A 6,174-nucleotide genomic window follows, 5' to 3' on the forward strand; every position below is an offset into this window, starting at 1 on the left:
CACCCGGAAGTTTTTAATTATGTTTGATCCTGCTTCATGACATTTAGACACGTGTTTATGAAAAAAAAATTGCCCTTGGCCATTCACCATCGAAGCATAGAAAAAAATATATATATAGGTTGACAATTTAAAACAAAATAAAATAAAATAACCCATCAATCTATTTTAATTCCCCGACCTTTTCAATTTTTTATTACAGTGTACACATGGACAGACAAGATGATAATTGTTGAGGTAAAATACTAATGTTGTTAAAAAAAAGCACAAATTTTTATGTTGAGATTTTTATTTCTGGTTTACTTATATAGAAAAAACAATTTAAGATGTTGGGATACCCTAAGGCTTTCCATCACAGATCCAGATCCCACTTACTTAGACGAAAAATACAATCTGATTAAAATCTTGCCGTTTGATCCGCTCAGGTAGATAAGGTGTATTGATCTACGGGAGCGGATTAAAGGATATAAATCTAAGATTAGACAAAATCGAAATTCTTGATAATTATACGACAGATCATGACTACTTAAAAGTGTTTTATTTATGAAATACACATGTATTTAACGGAGAAATAAGATGTATTTCGTAAATAAGATAATTTGACAGTATCCAAGAAGAAACAGAGGCGAAGGTGTGTGGGGGTGGAGTGGGGGTCGGTCGAGTGGATTTGTCCTCCAGTTCGGTGATTAAAATTTTGTTAAAATACACAGAAAGTTCACTCGAGAAATGTAAATTATAAGGATTTACTACATAGTACATTAAAATGTACTACTTTGATGAAGGGGTGGGGTGGGGTGGGGGGTTGGAAGGGACACAGTCGGTGAATTATTTCTTCTAGTTAATTACACCTTAATAGTGAAGAAATTTGACTATCCAAAAAGGTCATTTCATACGGATACCCTATATTTTCGGAATGTATTTACTATTCCAAGTACAAAAGAATGGGAATGGGGGGGGGGGGGTGACAAAGATACTCTCGTAACCACTCCACTTTTAAAACTTCATGGGAGAACTAGCATCCCGCCTGATCATCCGAGAAAAAAAGGAACGATATCATTTTTGACAATATCTGCATAGAGAGTTAAACTTCATCAATGAATTTCTCTAAATTTATTTTGCAATTGAAATTCTTGCATATATATATTTTTTTAATAAATTTATTTCTTCGGTCTTTATAATAAATATAAATGCATTCAAACATATATACAGAAATTTGTTAAAGTAAGAAAACTATGAAATTTGGAAAAGAGCTATTCCGTCGTGCAATGCTCCCGACTCAGTTAAGTACTGGTATCAGTTAAGTACTGGTATCAGTTAAGTACTGGTATCAGTTATAAGTACTTGTATCAGTTAAGTACTGGTATCAGTTAAGTACTGGTACTACTATATGTATTAGCAGATTTCTTTCCTCTTTTGTGGCTTCATCATAGTCGCAAGGAGTCAATCAAATGTCCACACTATACAACATGGGAATTCTGAATAATATAGCTTGACTGATGTGGCCTTAATTGTTGTTTTGTTGGAGATTTAAAAAAAAATGACAAAATCACACCACCTTACCCTAATAATCACAAGGGATATAGTCAAACAATCCAAATGAAACTAGAACCTGTAATCTTTTTTAATTAGTTTTGATTAATTGATCAATTAATTTTTTTTTTACAATTTCGATTTGTCATCTTTAATTTCATTCAGTGTATATAAAAAATCATCTTATTTATGTAGATTTCGAATATACAAGTGTTGTATATAGTGTGAGTATAACAAACTAAATTTATCCTTTAAGATACCCCTATGACCGTATGAACAGTTATGCGGTGACAATTTAGTCATTCTTGATGAAACTTTCCATGCAGGAAAGTCAGCAGATAGACATTTCTTTTATTTTAATTTGTTTCGGTTTTTTGTTGTAAAAAATTGTTTTGTTTTGTTTATAATTTTTTTTAAAATCAAGTTTGTCATAACAACTCATATATCCCTGCTTTCAAAATCTTTTTGCAGTGTACGGGTGAGCTAAGTGCCAAGCTAAAGTGCATGGTCACCCTGATAATTAGATATAGACCAATATGTTTTGAATTTTGTTTTCCTAACAATTATAGTCTGGTATTTAACCCTGGTTTCCCCATCCTGGACAAATGTATGCAGAGAAACTCTTGTTTCTTTCTAAGGCAGGGAGCATTAAGAACGAAATGACATCCTTGTACACTAGAGACTAGTATGGACTCCTATAGTTGAATTATCTCATTGGACATCACCAAGTCTCGTATCGTCCGCGTAAAAAACACATAAGTAAAGTACTCTATCCGGATTGATTTATATTGGGGAAACAAAGGGATCCCTCATGAAGAGAATGTCGGGGGCATAGGTTTGAAATATATAATGGGGGTCATCAACATCTTTATAAACATTTCAATTTGCCTGACCACTCTATTCTTTCAATGACGGTTAGAATTTTGGAAAAAAAAATACATATGATTCAACTTATAGTCCCACTTTAAGTGCTCCATTCCGTAAACCACGAGAATACTGGTTCAGAACAACTAGACACGGCCTTTCTGTATGGTTGCAACAACCAAATAAATAACGTAGGGTATCTTTCAAGCCCAACACTGTGCCAATGTGCATGTGATGGTACCTACTAACAATACACCTAGACGTAGGCGTTGTCATGGATATCGCTCACACAATAAACCAAATACATGATGTCTCTTTTGATTCACTTTTGCCTTAATATGTCAATAAACAATCAAGTCTTCCTCATATTCGCATTAAAGTTTACTCGGTTCCCTTTAAATTTTTGAATGGACTTTCAGAAAAATCTAAAGCAAGTCTGAAGATAATTCTGACTCAACCCGTCGGGTACTTAAATTTGAATTTGCCAACAGGGATGTGAGCATTATAATTAGTAACATTCCTAATCATAAAAAGTTCACTCTTGCATTCCTCCATATTTCAAGTTGACGTCTACACTCTGCATTTCCTACTGATATTCCCAAACTGTTGCTTCCAAACTTTTCAATTATAAACAAAACTTACAGTGCCCAGATATTGAACACCTAAAACAAACCCCCTTAAGTGTCCTTGCTCTTCTTCTTTTAACTTCAGTCCCATTGGACACGTCATTACTGGTGATATTAATATAGTAGAAACTTCTTTTAACTTCAGTCCCATTGGACACGTCATTACTGGTGATATTAATATAGTAGAAACTTCTTTTAACTACAGTCCCATTGGACACGTCATTACTGGTGATATTAATATAGTAGAAACTTCTTTTAACTACAGTCCCATTGGACACGTCATTACTGGTGATATTAATATAGTAGAAATTGAAGACAGCTTAAAAGGTTCTAAATATAGGGAGCCCCGATCTTCCAATTGGCGACAGAATTTCATTTCGATTATGAATTCTGTCGAAGATTATGTCAGACGTTGAGTTAAATATGAAAGGTATGACCCGAACACTTTGTCAGAATGAATGAAGTGTTTTAGAAATATATTAAAGAATCGTATTAGACAGCTAAAAGACAATATACGAGCCATCTATCCTTCGATTCCCTTTTTTCTAAATCAAAGGTGGTAAAAGAATTAGAAAGACTATACATGAACAATATGTTATAGTTCAAACAGACAAGGTTTGTTACAAAATCGTCTTTGTTTGTAAGGCTTATTATTATAACTGTATTTTAGAAGAACTTGGTTTTAATTCTACGTCTGGAAACCTAACTAACACTCACAGTTCACTTTCTAAGGATGAAATTCTTCAAAATCACGTTTCAGTGTTTAATACTTTTAACATTCCAGTCTACCAAGACGAGTTCGATCTACCCTTACCAGACTGGATTCCAAAACTTAATGAAAATACTTACAAACAAACATACATTGCCGGGTCCAGCGAATGCTCCTCCAAGCCCCTGTCTTTACTCCTTACAAAAATATTAACTGCATGCTGTAAAGGAGAAACTTCAGACCTACTGTGCTACAGCATTTTCTAGAAGTGGTGTAAATCAGGGGTGGATTCTCATAAACTCCAAAGAACTTTTATAAATTAAAAAAAAAACAACAACTTATTTATTTAAAAAGGCAATAACATAAAAACTACTTTTCTACACTTTAAACAACCATTCCTCACTATAAATTAAAGACTAGGCTTTTCGACATCATATACAGCTGCTTCTTCAATAAAAATGGAACAGGAAAATTTTTGTTTTTGTGATTGGACATCAACAAAATTACTTTGTAAAAAATCATTTTGATTCTACACACAAGTACTCTGAAGTTGATATTAAAAGGATGCTGGAGTTCATGACTGACATTATTTATGTACTAAGTCTTTGGAGACCAAGTCTTCCAACAAACTGTTGGAATTACAATTGGCGCTAATTGTGCTCCTTTATTAGCCGACCTGTTTTTGTATTTCTATGAATAAGATAATAATAAGAATAATAATAACTTTTGAACGGTTGTGTTAGGGCTTTCATACTTCACATTTGTAATCCTTGTTACAAGACCTTTCTTTGGATACCAACAACTTTGACCTCATGACCTTGACCTACTTTGGAAAACTTTTACCTTGGCCCTAAATTTTGAACGGTTGGAGCTAGGCTTTCCTACGAATACCGACATCTTTGACCCTATCTTTGACCTTAGAGTTTGACCTACTTTTGAAAAAAAATAACCTTGGCCATATATTTTGAACAGTTGGTGCTAAGGCTTTCATATTTCACATATAAATTTCTTGTGAGAAGACCTTTCAATGGGCACCATTAAATTTGACCATTTGACCTTGACCTTGATGTTTGACTTACTTTTGAAAAACTAACCTTCTCCATATCTATTCAGTGGTTGCAGCTGGGGCTTCCATATTTCACATGGATATTCCTCGAGACAAGACTAAGTTGGGTACCAACATTTGATTTGCATTGAGAAAGTTTAACCTTCGTTATAAGTTGCCATACGGGGGCATCAGTGTTTCATAAACACATCTCTTTTTTTTTTCTTTTTTAGTTTTTTTTTAGATCAATCACTGTTTGTTGTCTTCATCTTTTTCATTTAGACAGCTTCTATCGAAATATCAAAAAATATCATACACGCTTGCATATTCTGAAGATTTAAGCAAAAGAACGAGGGCGCTTTTGTTTGGCATTTGGCAGGAATTTGGGTGCACATGAAAAGGGAAAATTTCATTGATGTCACATAAAATTTTAGCATTCTTTTGATGTATCGGGTTCTTGTGAAATAGGAAAGGAAAATTTTTTCCGATATTGTATTTTGGTTTGCTAAAAAGGAACTTGAAAATTGGCTAGATGAGTCATTTGGTACGAAATGTTACACGTTTCTTTAACAATTTTTCTAAACATTTAAATTGCTATCTCTGGGTCGTCTCTCCATGATTTTGAAACGTTATTTGTGTGCATTTTAATTCAAAGAAACTAACAAACATTTATAAAAATGGAGAGAAGACCCAGAGACGAAAAAATCTTTTTCAAAAAATAAAAAAATCCAATGTGTAGCATGCGCTGCTTCATTGTCGTTTAAAACAATGTGCGTGTAGCGGTGATAGCTCAGTAGTACAAGTATGTGTTACCCCTCCAGTGCAATGATACAGAGAAAGTTTTGCTTCGATCCTCGCATGGAGCGTTCAAATTTGTTTTAGCACAAACAATCAATTCTTTTGTCAGTTTAATTTTATGTATTGATTTACTTTAAAAGAGATAAATTCTGGTTCTGGTGCACCGAGAGCGAAAGAAATTCTTCAAACCTACTGATACTTTAATATACACATGTGCTTGTAATTGCATTTACCTATACCATGTCATCTTATGGGTATTTATTATTTATGTGAAGCGTTACTAAGTTATGTGATTTGAAATTTGAAAGAGTATTTAAAAGTAAGTGTAACATTTTACCATTTGTGTAACTTTGTAAAGTATGTCCAGCTGTGGTCAGCCGACCAAATCGTAGACATTTAAACTATAAACGTTCGTTGGCCATAACAACGTATCGATGGCTGATTCACAACTTATAGTTAACTTATAGTTAACCCACAAATAATTCTCTTCCAATGTATGTGTGGTAGTGTATGATACACGGCATCATACTAGCTTGGGCTAGTGGGTTAACTCTTTATTTCGATTGGTAGATCACTGGACTGTGTGCAAAAGGTCCCGGGTTCAA

Source organism: Saccostrea echinata, unplaced genomic scaffold, assembly GCF_033153115.1.
Source record: "Saccostrea echinata isolate AGI-Se365-2 ecotype Australia unplaced genomic scaffold, CSIRO_AGI_Sech_v1 ptg000018l, whole genome shotgun sequence".
Lineage (NCBI taxonomy): Eukaryota > Metazoa > Mollusca > Bivalvia > Ostreida > Ostreidae > Saccostrea > Saccostrea echinata.